Here is a 14,425-nt window from a genome sequence, read left to right as displayed (position 1 = left end):
GGCACTCAATTTTATATTTCACAAAATAATTGCTTAAACTCAGCAGCTCTATTTGAAGACTGAATGAGCATGTGTTCAGACACTTTATGTTGCATTAGATGTCCTGTGTTTTGGTTTTATCTCCTATATATAACCAGCAAATTGGCCACTGCTTGCAACAGATGAAACTGGTACCACATAATGACTAATGTATAATAAATATTCCATAATATGTCAGTACTCATAACACAAAGAGCAACAAGCCCATATTGGTATACCTGCTATCTGACTTTAAGTGGCTCTTTCACATGAACTATCTCAAGAATGTAATTCCCCACCACTGGAAAATCCCAACACACTTTTGTTGTGCTCCCCGTGGACTCAGCTCCTCCAGCAGCAGTGACAGTGTGACTGTTTTTGGCCTTTGAAGTCAGGAGTCGTTAAACCTCTGGGAAACAGGCTTCACCCCATCTCCGACCCTCAGTCAGAAAATAAAGAGCAGCTTTTCCCGAAAAGCCTCATTACGAAGTCAAGAGAGGAGCTTCTGATTATAATGATCTATTCAAAAAAGCTTTGGGCCTTTGTGTCAAGTAAAGTCCAGAGATTGTTTCATCTTTTGGGAAATACTCGCTCATTTCATCAGTCATCCGTCCGTGTCTTTTAAAAGCTTCCCATCTGCTAAATTCTCTTCTTTTTTCTCCCAGTGACAAGCCCACTGTTTGGGATTAAGACTTGGGTTTTAGCCGAGGAGATATTCAGACTTAAAAAGAGTGGAATTGAGGAAGTCTATCATGCTTAGTGAGACAGAAAGGAAGGGGGAGAGACTTTGATATTTTGAAGAGGAAAGAAAAACTCCACAGGCTAAAAACACCTTTTCCTTAGAGCTCGTCACATCCACGTGGACAAAGGACCGAGCCAGAGGACGGAGAAAGAAAAAAGGAGAACAAGAGTAAACATGAGTCATCCCTTCACCTCTAATGTTAGTCTCTGTTCAGCGAAAGGCTTCTCTTTTTACCCCTTCTAATTTGCAATCCATCATCATTGCTTCTCATCCTGACAACGAGACAGATTTAAGATTCTTACGACATGACTTATGCGAAAACAGTCAGACAGTGTGATGAATGTGCTGGAGGTGTATGTTGCATCTATAGGAGGAGGGTGTACAGAGGGGTGCACTGACGTACGGAGGGCAATGCTGACGTCCTGAAGTGTACGGCCTATATATAAAGTCCTGGCGCCCGCGGGTAGAGTAGCATGCATTCCCCTGATTCAGCCTAAATGATGGATACCTACTCTCACTGTCTCTCTAAAAGCCTGACTTGCCAGAGGGCGAATCTTAACACTCCTCTCATCACCTCCTTTGCCCCTTTATGCCCGTGCATGCCAGAAAATGTGCCACTTAATCATATCTTTTACCGAAGCACATCTCATATCTCATGCACGCATCTTTTTAGGATTCAACGGAAACAGGAACTGACTATTGCATCATATATACACTGTTTACATTCACTTTGAAAAAGAGTCTAACCTGAATGCATAAGGAAGGCCTTAAGCTATACTCATCATCTATTAATCTGACTTTTATGTTTGAATGAAATGGCAAATGTTTGTTTAAACAAAAGTTCAAAGATATTACACTTAGCTCAATAAAACTTCAGAAATGTGGGGAAAATATTATTTGTACTTTTCTCCTCAAACAATTACTGGAACAAGAAACACATTAAAGCAATACTATACATCCTGCACGGAGATTAGATATAAACCTGTTAACGTATACATGTACATATATAGGATAATTTTACCGAAAGTAAGAGAGAACATTTATATACAAATTTGACTTTTCATCTGCTTTCACACGTCAAAATAATGTGCTTTAGATGTGCAACGGATTTTCAGCAAAACTTCCTTAAAAAAACAATCTAAAAATATGGAATTCCAAAATTGGGAAACACTGGTGTAAGTGTCCTAGTCAAAACGTGTATTTGTATGATTATCGGTGTTAACAGACTGTAAAAGAGGAATGAAGGAGGCTAGAAGAGGAATCAAGAAAATAAGGAAGTGCCCAAAATATTCCCTGTGTGACTAAAAGTGCAGATGACGGAGGAGAAAGAGGCTCCGTCTATTCTATTTGTGTTTTTTGGCACTGCTCCACGTCTCTGAATTCCAGCTTTCAAGTGTTTATGTGCATCTATATAAGTGTGTGTGGGTGTGTGTACTCAAAATGTATTTATTGCCTATTGTATGTTAACATAAGCATGTGAGGCGTGTGCATGAGTTTATGAAAAGTCCTGAAAGTTGATATTATAAATCATGCTACATTTCACTGCATCGTTAAGTGATTTTCAGGCAGGGACTTTTTTTTCCTTGTATGCGATTATGTGTGTGTGTGTGTCTGTGGGTGTGTTGTATGTTTTGGCTCTTAAACTGTGGGAGTGAGCTTATCGACAACAACAACAAAGTCCAAGTCGGGGTCCCCAAGGCCCCGACCACTAAAAGCCCCTCTGGTTCCCATGAGCATACTGTCATTGGATTGTGTTTCTCTCTATTGTCAAAGTCTATACAAGATGCTACAAATAAAGCAGTAAATCACTGTTTAATCACAAGCTTACCATGGTGAAATTACAGCATAATTACACACCCCAGCCACATCAGTGTAGTCAACACGAGGGCTGGTCCTGTCGCTCTTTTTCCTGAGATGAATGCTTTAAAACTCAGTCTTTAATCAGGACACAATCATAAAGTACAGACTGGGTAAATCAAAGAGAGGGATTGGATTCTCATTTTGTTTGCAACTAATTTTACCCTGTAGTGCAGCATGTTGACATTGTAAAAACACTGCAACTTCTAAACATAACAAAAGATGTTACTCTGGGAGAGCGATGAGTAGAAACTTCAACAGAAACACATTTTTCTTTCCTTTTCATAATGAGATATATTGAGCCGTCACCGTTTGTGGCAGGAGTACTGTATATAGTTCACAGAGAGGGAAAACATCAATCATTATTCAAAATCAAGATGCATGACCCCTTCTTGAATCCTTTTTATGACGACTTCATGCATGTGTGGAAAAAGGTCATAACAAAGTTGAAAACATAGACACTAACTTTATAGAACAGGAATTAGAGTCAATTCATTAGAAAAATAAAACAAGCAAAGACAAAATCCCTGCACTCCAAAACTAATCCAGATATTTATCATTGTATAATCAGGAGTAACAGATTGACCCTCCTCGAGCTGCACTCCAACAAATAGTTACCTACTGTTAGCAAAGACTTTCTTAAGCTTTACTCTCCATTAAAGATGGAAATGCTAACACATCCAACACTGAGAGATAGTGTACAGACATTGATTCAAAGATATACAAATTAAAAAGGTAAATAAAAGGCTTTTGGGGGGTTTTCCCTTTCCTGTAGTGTCTTATATAAGTTGTTGTGCATGTAAATGGTCTGCAAAGGCTTGAATCCTAAAGTTTCTCTCCCACACCCCAGTCTGAAACGCCTCGATTGGACTCCTTTGTTTATATCTGTAACACAGTGACATCACCATGTTACACTTCTATTGGCTAGCGCTCCAAAGTATGTGATAGGCTAAGCGGTGGGATATCTCTAAGCCGTTGACCAATGATAACCGAGCCGTGCAGCTAACCAATCAGAGCCAACTGGAATGAATATGAAACATATAAGGAGCGTAATATGTCCTCTTCAAGAGCTCATTTTAATACAGATAGAGTTCTTGCAGTTACATCAAAATGCTAATATAAAAGAGACAATGATTCAGTTTCAGAAGGCCATAGAGTGAAGTGCCACACAACTATCCCTGCCCTAATCTTTCTATAAAGAATGTTCTGCTTCATAAAAGAAGGTGTTGCATGGTGTCAGTGATTATATAACAATTAGAAGATGAAGGATGAAGGACAGCTACTCACACTTTAAATAACTCACACACTGACTTAACAAGCAGACATTGTCCGTGAGCACAAAGAGGGAATTTGAAAAACTCTCAATACAGCTTGATATATAATATTAGATAGAATACGTGCTGTAGTGAGTGCAAACTGAAGAAAGAGTGACACATGGCTGATAATGGATGAAAGAGAGCGTCGTCTGGTTAGCTTCTGAACCCACCTCATAAACCCTTGGGGAAAGAAAGACGAGGGGGAAAAATGAACAAAGCCCAGAAAGCTACAAAGAAAGCAAGAAAAGAAAGGGGGAAAGAAAGAGAGAAAGTAAGGTCCAGCAGATTCAGCGTGCAGGTGATGTGGCTACAGCTGCAGCTATACAACAGGCTGTCTTTGATTCAGTTCAAACACATAGCAGGAGAATCACCTCACAGATGAAAGAGCGCCAATGATATCAAACTACCACATCTTAGCTCTCCCAGGCACCGGGCACCGACACACACAATGAAATATTCTCTCACTGGAAAGTATGAGGATATTTATACCAGCATTATAAATGGCAAAGGTGCAGTGTGGGAGTTTGAGCCCCAAGATGGACAAATGTTTTACAGATAAATCCAGTTGTACAGTATAGATAAGCGACTCACTAAAGTGTCTGGTGTTTCCCCCCTGAGGGGCCTGTACCTGGACAGATGAGAAGTTAGAGGAGGAAAATACGGGGAGGAAAGTGAGGAGGAAAGTGTCTGCCTGAAGAGATCAGAAGACAGATGAAGGACATGGAGAAGACAGGTAGGGAGAAGAGAGGAAAAAGAAATCACTAAAACATACCAGTGCTTAGTCCTTCCGTGTTTCAGGCTGCTTACAGATATACAAAACAGAGAAAGGGGAGGGAGAAGCTATGTTTCCATCAAACTGTCAAGGGAATTTTGAGTAAACTTGCAAATTGTCACAAAAAAAATAAACTAAAATCCTTCATTCCCAACAGCTGGGCTTAAGTGAATAAACACGCTTCCTGAAAACAACATCCACAAGGACAATGGGAAGGACAAAGTTGTCAGAAAATATTGCTCATAATTCATCCTTTCCTCTAATGTTTAGAAGTGTATAAAAAGGATGCAGTTTTATTTGAATATGAATCCTCATAACAATATCCAAACAAGTAGAAAAGGACGTTAATAAGTGCAAGCAGCAGGTGTGAAAACACAGAGAACATTTCAAGACGTTTTGGGGGATTTTGTGCGACGGAGCTGAACCGCGTGAGATTTGATATAAATTGTAGCTCTGCTGAAACAGAGTAGAGACGGAAATGTCTCTGATGTTATTCCAAAACATGAGAAGAAGAGACAACAACAAAAAGAGACCCTTGTTAGAGGCTTTTTTTGGGTCTCAGCTCTCAGCACGACTCGGCTCTAACTACCGGTTGAAGTTACATTCATCTGTCTGGTGAACGTCTGTCTCGCAGCGGGGATCCAGCAGTGTCTGTAGCCATGGAAACTACAAGGACGTAGTGCTTAAATTCAGAGGAAGTGATGGTTTATTAAACCAATGCCACACACTGATCCAACACCTTCTTACCATGATCAAAGTAAGAGAATTGGCGTCCTCAAGAGTCTGCTGTGACTTGTGCTGTGGAGGAAAGAAACTTTTTGTAGGGAAAGACAGCTGAGGACATTCACTTCCGATGGAGGCCCAGCTAATCTCCTGCTGTTGGCTACAGAGCAACTCAAAGTGTTCAAGGGCAACTTGACCTGTTTACGTTACGCCTGTACAAGCTTGCCCTGCCTTTCTCAAGCTAGCAGTCTCCTGGTTATGACAAGTCTAATTCATCAGCTACAGCCATCAACATGAAAGCACTGAGCCCTCCTTTATAAATAAACAATCAAACCGTGATACATGAGGTTGATTGGTATTTATTTCCTTCCTTTTATGCCGCTGTATGCTACCTCATATAGCAGTGGGGTGAAAAGACAAAGGTCATTTGCTTTATAACAGACATGATCAGTCAAGCCCAAATCGTTGCAAGCCTGTGAGGAGAAAGATGGATCATTTGGATTAGGTTCACTTGGGTGAGCAGAGGACGGATAATGGGCGTTGAGGCGGTGAAGACAGCAAAGATGGGGGCGAAAAGACAGAAAGAGAGAGGCCATTAAAATCCCTATATTTGTGCACAGTAATGCACTATTTTTCCCCCTTTTGTGTTGTATTTATGCTCGATTCAGTGCCCTTAAACAGCAACAGCTCTGGAATTTCAATATTTAGCCTTTCTTTCCTTTGAAGGAGCTGCAAACACAAACTTATGCAAACAAAGAAAAAGCATCGTGGGCATGTAAGATATTTTCTTAGTATCATAAAATATGCCAAATGTGCAGCGACAAGAGAAAAATACAGAGCAGATCCACAGAAGGTTTTGTATGAAATTATCTTCGGTTTATGGAACTACACTGTGCTGTAGAGCAGTCACACACACACACATACACACTAGTGGTCAGACTGGCAGGCAGGAGGGAAGCTTGTGTGCTGGGATCTGACCAGTGCACCGTATACTGGCTGCCAACAATCCACCACACACACAAAACACACGCCGCTGCTGCGTCCAACCGGCGTTTCAGCATGCGTGTGCCTACATGTGACCTTGACTTTGTGAGCGGTCCTTCGTATCCATAAATACAAGTGTGTGTGTGTGTTTGTATGAGCGACTGTGTTACAGTTTCCTCCAAGTGTGTATTCATGGGAGTGGGGAGTTAAATACACAGTATAAACAATGTAGGGACTCCCTTGACTTGTGTTTACTGATCGAGATAAAGGCCGTCATTTCTCTCTCACTACCAGCCTACTGTACTTCCTGCTCGTCCAACCAGAGAGAGGCACTTAAGCCTGGGCGATGTCACAGCAATCTTATCTTGCAAATAAAGCCTCTTGAACGGGTTTAGATTGAACTGAGAGAGGGAGAAAACAAGAGGGCACACACTGGCGCAATGGGGTAATTTCTCCCCCCCATTGAGAGAAACTCCTACCCTCCTCCTCCCTCTTCCCATCTCACATGTTAATGTACTTACCGCTCTGCAAAACCTTCAATCTGCCCCGAGATGCTGGCTGGCATAACAAACAGGAGCCTGAAAATAGTACCCCCGCCCCCTGTTTCCCATGCTGCACTGGAGGTATTTCGGTGGTGAAGCGAATTCCAAATGTTGGATCAAATAATCTACCCACTTTTTTGCCTTTCTACTTCCCTCTCTCTGTGAGTTCTGTGTCTGCCGCCTCACCTTCGTGTCTCCTTTACAAATTGTTGCTCTAGATTCGCCATTTCTCCGTCTTTTTCCTCTCGGTTTGCGGTAGGCAGTGAGACGCATGGTCTAGCCACACTGACCAATAAAAAGCAGCCCTTAGCCTCTATCATTTAGTCCGCATGTCTGGTATACAGCTCAGGATGATGCAGGCCAGGACGCCCCACTGCCTCGGTGGGCAAAAGCGCTCATACCGTCTTATTATGATGTCACAAGTTTGGATTACTCATGACCTTTCTTGCAGGGTGGGATCCGCTTTACTTGCTATCTTTCTAGCCTCCGTCTACAATGCTTTTTACCCAGGGGGTTACTTGCACAAATTTACACCTCGAGGAACTGCAACCACAGACTGACTCCATAAAAACAGAAACGCTATTAAAAGCATCCTAATGCAGCACAGGCTTCTTTTGCTTCCACTGTGAGAGAACACAACAGAGAGAAGTAATGAAAGAAGCAGGAGGGGCAAAAGGAGCATTAAAAGCAGCCGTAAAATATTTTTAGCTTCTCAGACCCATTCATGTCTCGAACCAGAGCCAGGAGAAACCACAGTGCCATGACTATGAATGGTACTGTTAGTTACTTAGTACTTTTTCTTCTCTTTCTCTCTTGGCAAGTGTCCTTCCACTGGAGGAATGCCTGGTTCAGATTCACATGTGTGTGTATGTGTGTGTAGAGGCCGGACAAAGAGAACCAGTGTGGACAACAGAACACAATCAACCACTCAATGGATAGCTATTAACTCATCGCGCACACACGCGCACGCACGCACGCACACGCACGCACACGCACGCACACACACACACACACACACACGCACACACACGCACACACACACAGAAATTCCAAAGTCCACGGACGAGAAGCAGTGACATTCAGAGCAAACCGACCAATCAGGACGCCTAAACCGCGGCCACAATGGAGCCAGTCAATGAGCAGCAGAGGATGATGGGAGATCTGTGAATCAAAGTGTCCGGCTCCTCATCCCTGTCTCGCTAATCTTCGCCCTCTCGCCCATCTCTTTCATTCTCCCTTTCCTCCTTTTTCCCAGGGTGCATCTCTCATTGTTTAAAAGGTGCTTAGAAGAGGCCATCGAGCACAGTCCACCTCCCACTCATGTATGAATCACACCATTGTGGACTGGATTCTATTTCTTACACTTTTCTTTAACCAACACATGCAACCAACATGTGAGTTGTTGCAGTTTGTTTTAGTCCATAGTAAAATAGGCAAAAAAACAACAAAAAACAGCTAATTCCCAATAAAACTGAACAATATTTGAATATTGTTGTATGTTACTTCTCTCTGATTCAGATGTCAGAGGTATATAAATGAGTTAAATATTATCTACATCTTGTAAAGTGTCATCGAAAACATCCCGGTTCACCTTTGATCTACTATAGTTGAGCACGCTTACACTTATCCTGAGCAATGAAGGATTATTGCCAACAAAATGTGCGCTCACTTCAGTTTAACTGCCACATAAAGCTCAGTTATTACTAATCTGTCAACTTTGTTTGCTTGAGAGGGCGAGTAAATTTTACTCATCATAACAGCTTCTTAACGGGTTACTCAACTCGCTACGATAAAGCACATTTTCCACAGATTCGTCCTTACTAAACCAGAGACTCGTCTTATCTTTACTTTTCCAAACCACTTAAAAGCAGAAGACCAACAGGAACTATTTTATGATAAAAAGATACAAGAATCTCTTTAACTCCCTTTTTGTTCTTCTCTAGCTTCATTAGTTTTCTGGGGTTTGTGGGATTTTAACTTGATTTTAAACTCAAATTGATTTGATAAAACTCATCATATTGCTGCTCATGTGTCCTGCCCCAACTGACTTGCGTTCTCAGATTTCAGCAATGACTTTTGCGATCACAACTGTATAAGAACTGAAACAAGGTTCACATAAGAACCAGAGTTGGTGTTACAATAGATTTACTCTTTAGCTATGTGTACACTTGTGTGTGTTGTTCTAGTCAGACAACACATGCCCTGATAAGATGCACATAATTCAATGTTGTCAAAAAACCAGGAACAATTTAAGCAGTTCTTCCCACAGCTCCCACAACTACCTCAAGTAAGCTTTAGGCTACCGCCAAAACAGACAATGCATCAACCCTATCCAACCTGTTTCCTTTAACAGTATACCTCTTATATGGTTAGCCACAAACCACAACATGTAAAAACAGGTGAAGTGCTTGTAGCGTAACTTTGAAGTATCTCCTCTATCTTTGAAATTCCCAACCTCCCTTCACTGATGCCGTATTACCTTTCATGCATTTCCCTATTAGCTCATTTGAATTTGTAATATGAAGGCCACCAGTATGAGTTTATCTAAAACAGATCTGATGGAGGAGTTAGAAAATCTGTTTTGACACTAATGGCAAAAGGCAGAGATAACCGAGCAGAGCATGTAACCCCAGCTTATTAAGACGCAGCTCCCTGCTCCCTCCCAACAGACACACACCCACTTCTCACTATCACACTCACACTTTCCCTGTCACGTCTTCATTTTTAGCAGCCGGCAGTGTTACATGGAATACGAGACGACCACCCACCCACACACACACATACATTCACACACACACATATGCTGCTGGGAAATGTGAATGAATGTGTCACTAAAGGTGCCATGGACACGCAAAATACAATAGTGCCTTGTGCTGCAGTGATGAGTAACTCAGAGCTTTTGTGTTTCCGAGTGTGTATGTGAGTGCATGCCGGTGTGTGTGTCGTGTGTGTGTGTGTGTGTTGAACAACCGAGGGCAGGCACACAAATTTGGGTGTGGAGTGCCTCATAAATCTCACTCTGAATCAATTAGAAAGCATAAATGTGAGAAGTCTTACAGCAGTCAGTGGCCTGGTACACAGTTTAATGCTTGCTAATTATAGACACACCACACCCAAACAACACTCACACACATCCAGACGGAAAGACACACACACGCACACACACACACGCACACACACATACACACACACACACACGCGCACACACACACACACACACACACACACACACACACTGAGGGTGTGGGCGTTATGTAACTCATAATTACACAAGAAACTAATCCAAAAATGAAACTTAATGTTGTATTTTACTGGATTCTGTCTTCTCTTTATGTGCTTCTTTCTTTGTTAATCTTTTTATTACCCCCTTTTCTTAAAACACAAACCTATTCACACACAGGAGCTGTCTGCGAGACTTCCAGACTTAACCAAAGAGGTGTGTCTGTCCACTTTAGTTCAAACACAGTTTCCACTTCTTTTATTTTGCTGTTATACAACTCTGTGTTATTGACTGCTCTCCTATTTTATGTTACCTTGCATGTCTGTGCTAGTATTGCACTCACAGCTTCATAACATCTGTATCTATTGAATCTATGTCACTGTTTTTGTTTGTGCTTCTTCTCCCTTTATAAGAAAAACAGTGAGCGAAGGTTATGTTACTGCCACCTTTAAACTACTATTTGTAAAGAGAGAAGTAAATAAAAAGAGATTAATAGAGACAAACCAAATATTTGTTCTTAAACTACGTCACATTTCCTATAATGCCAACAGAGATAGTTACATTTGTGAAAACTGCACAGTGCTCCACGCATAATTGAAAGTACAGCACTCACAGATTCACCACCACCACCCTATTGTTAAACACCTCACATTTTAAAAACCATCAAATCTTTGGTGTGTTTTCTGAAAAGAAAGGCGTTTAAAGTGCAGTTTAATTGACACTATTAACTTTAGGCAGATCAGGACAAACATGACTGGTCCACAACATGAATAAAAAGGGCGTAGTAAGTCAACGTTTAGTGACTCAGTCCACTCATCCCACCTACATTTGTCTGCACTAAACCCCCACAACCACAGCCATTACATCAGGCCATTCCCAATATGTTCCAATGGGAAATCTCTGCCAGGCACTTACTGTTCTTTTACACCTATGTGAGAAATGGATGAAACCCAGATTAATATCACACGTGCATGCACACCATTATACACACACACACACACACACACAGAGTTGCACACACACTGCTTGGGAACAACGAGCACCTGTGAAAAGACGCACATCTGTGAGGGACAGCGAGAGACCATCGCTCATATAAATGCGGCTCCAAAACAGACTTTGTCGCCCACTCATCCACCCACAAACCATCCATTCGAGCCGGAAAGCAACAGTTGCTTATCAGTCAACTTATCTGGAAGTTAAAACGCCAGAAAAACCTCCTCCGCAATGTGTAGATGAAAGAAGAGGAGAGGGGAGAGGAAGAAACTGAGACAAGAAGAGAAATGGTGTTCAAATAAAAGGGCTGAAGCTATTATTAAGTCATTTTAATGGATTCAATTGATGTCAGTGGCCCTTAAACATAGATGAGGCACACATCTGTGAATAAAATGTCCTCCTTTTTCTATCAGTGACAGCTCTGGCTCGGGTATGATGATGTGCACTGAAATCCTTACATAAGAGCAAAAACACTCTTAGAGCGGATCACTGGATGAACGAGGATGCGAACTGTAAGTGTGAGTTTACTCATTTTCCCCCAGTGGGTTGAGATAAGTTTACACAGAGTAGATGGCCCCGAGCTAGGAGAACATCATGTTTCACACTTCTGCAACAGTTCCTCTCATGCATACGCAATCACACTTCCAAAGCCCTTTTCTCAATATATGGAGGAAGACTTGGAAAAGAATCAAAATAGGGTCTGTCTAAGTCTGCAAGTAAGGTTTTGTTTAAATAGAATTGAGTCTTTCACTTGTTTTAATTCATAATGAAAAAATAGCGATGCAATTAACGGTGTACTCATGATTTGGTCTATAACCAGATAATAGAAAACATCAAAAGGAAGAACCGAAGGAAGAAAGGGACACCTTCAAATGTCCAGTTATATCTCATGCACTGTGTATAATACCAAGAAATATTCAATTTAGAAATGTTGTCATGCAGTTCAGAGTAGATTTATCCTTTATTCCTAGAAATGACTAACATTCCGTTATTCCAGCATCATATTTGGAAGGTTTAGCTGCTTTTTCTTGACAGGAAACGTTGAGTATTATAGTCCAATAAATAAGGCTATTTGAAAAAACACCAAGGAAACTTTGTTTCGGAAAATATTATAGACCAAACAATGAAAAGGGGAACCAAGACAAACATCTGCAGGATCATCAATAAGGGAAGGAATTGTAAGTGACAGCCTTACCCATTGGCTAAACCTTGATTGGGTTTATTACTATGATGGTGTCAATGGTTGAGTATGTGTGTGTGTGTTAATGTGTTGGTGGTTGATGGGATGTTGCTGACCTATAACTCTCTCACACAATCCTCCACATTCCCCAGACTTTATGCAGTTCTGGCTTTGTGGCCTATCTAGAGTCAGTGTGTCCAGTCGGGCTCAGGTTACGGCAGAAAAGCTCCTCTCTCTCCTTCACACACACACACACACACACACACACACACACACACACACACACACACACACACACACACACACACACACACACACACACACACACACACACACACACACACACACACACACACACACACACACACACACACACACACACACACTTTCAAGCATCCATCATTCGAACAGGAAAGGGAAGAGAGCAGTGGTTTGTTGCTCTCCTAATGTGCCATACTCTGACTCGTTGCTGCTATCCTTCACTGTCCAGTAGTAGTAGTAGTAGTAGTAGTAGTAGTAGTAGTAGTAGGAGTAGAAAAAGAATAGCCAATCAGCGGTCAAATCCCAGGTTTGAAAACAACACCTATTGAGCTGTCCGAACCAAATGCAGAAGCAAATAAAATTACAAATAACACGACAAATAAAATATGCCCACATGCACTGAACTTGCATGGAAGGTACTGACATTAAATGATTAAACAACTGCTTGTGACAAAGATTGTAATGTCCGCATCAAGTAGAAGAGTATAGTCTAACTCTGTCACAGTTGCCATCATCCTTCTATTCGTGGAGCTTAGCACCCTTTCAAACGATGCAGTCAGAGCACTGCACACATATCATTAAAAGAAAGGACATTAAGCTGACTGAAGATGTACTCAAGGTGTGTGCGTGTGTGTGCGTGTGTGTAAGTGTTTGGTGCATCTATTCTCAGAGAATTCCAGAGGGGAGACCCTGTGACTGACCCCCACCTCATAGGATCTGACAGGATATCACCAGCCGGGCACGCACGCACACACACACACGCACACACACACAGAAACAAACAAATGATGGGTGTGTCGAAGTCCATACACACACTTGTGCGTGCAGAGGGGACACACAGGCAGTATGTTGGGTAGCCACACCTACGTTTTAGTTGATTGTGTTTTGTAAATGCCATTAAATACTTTTCTTTGTGTTGTGTAAACTAGAGAACTATGAAATGCCTTTGTTTAAAAAAGATGCTATAGAAATAAACTTGCTTTGTCTCATTGAGCAGTACAGGGACTTAACTGTGCTTTAAAGTCAGATATCACAGTTTTAGACTTACATTAATATGATACTGGATTTCCAACACCCAAAATAGCTTTACCTTCTCAAAGTATATCAAAATGAATGTGGAAAATTAGTTAGTTGAGAAGAAATTCAGCTTTATGTGCTTAGATTCAAATCACAGCTCACTATTATACTTCTGCAACACACTGCTTCTTGAGTCTGGACAACAACACGGCTAGATTTTCAAACTGGCACCTGACTCAATTCAAAAAATCAAGTTACCTGTGTTTACCTCAAGACCAGCTTTCTATCTAAGGACAAATAAGACTCCACTCACATGAGATTTTGGATCATTTTTGCACTGAGCAGGTTGCCCTCCTCAATGGTCCGCTACCATCTCCAAACTTCCTGTGACACGACAAGAGGATCCCCCCTCTCCAATGCGCACAAACACACGCACGCCCTTACAGAAACACTTCGATAAACACGCCCTAGTTTAAAAAACCTGCAGCTGACGATACAGAGGGAGAAGACGGCATACACACGGTAAAGTTTCCAAACAGCGCGAGGAGAAAACACTGATTTGACACCATCTCTTACCTTTTCCTCCCCCCGCTCCTCACTGCTCCTTCAGCCGTCTCCAAACTCTGTCACGACGAGGCTCGCCGCAGACTGCGAAATCAAAACGCCGCTTTTCGGTAACCGGGCAGCAGCGCAGAGTAGCCTTCACTCGTTTGCTCCAACATGCAGCGACTCAGTGTGATTGAGTGTTTGTGTGTGTGTGGGAAGATGTGTGTGTGTGTGTGAGTGTGTGTGTGTGTGTG

General features: G+C 41.8%; 1 protein-coding gene across 1 annotated transcript in view; it reads right to left on the bottom strand.

The window, feature by feature from the left end:
* ppp2r3a (protein phosphatase 2, regulatory subunit B'', alpha) overlaps window positions 1-14,425 on the bottom strand; it is a 55,377-nt gene extending 40,952 nt beyond the window's left edge. Inside the window, exon 1 of the mRNA XM_063909171.1 lies at window positions 14,202-14,425. The gene's annotated coding sequence lies outside the window, so the exon portion shown is untranslated. The remainder of the gene's footprint in view (window positions 1-14,201) is intronic.

The sequence above is a fragment of the Eleginops maclovinus genome, chromosome 19 (genome assembly GCF_036324505.1).
Source record: "Eleginops maclovinus isolate JMC-PN-2008 ecotype Puerto Natales chromosome 19, JC_Emac_rtc_rv5, whole genome shotgun sequence".
Lineage (NCBI taxonomy): Eukaryota > Metazoa > Chordata > Actinopteri > Perciformes > Eleginopidae > Eleginops > Eleginops maclovinus.
The sequence above is the reverse complement of the archived record's forward strand: the minus strand, read 5'-3'. Positions and strand labels throughout refer to the sequence as shown.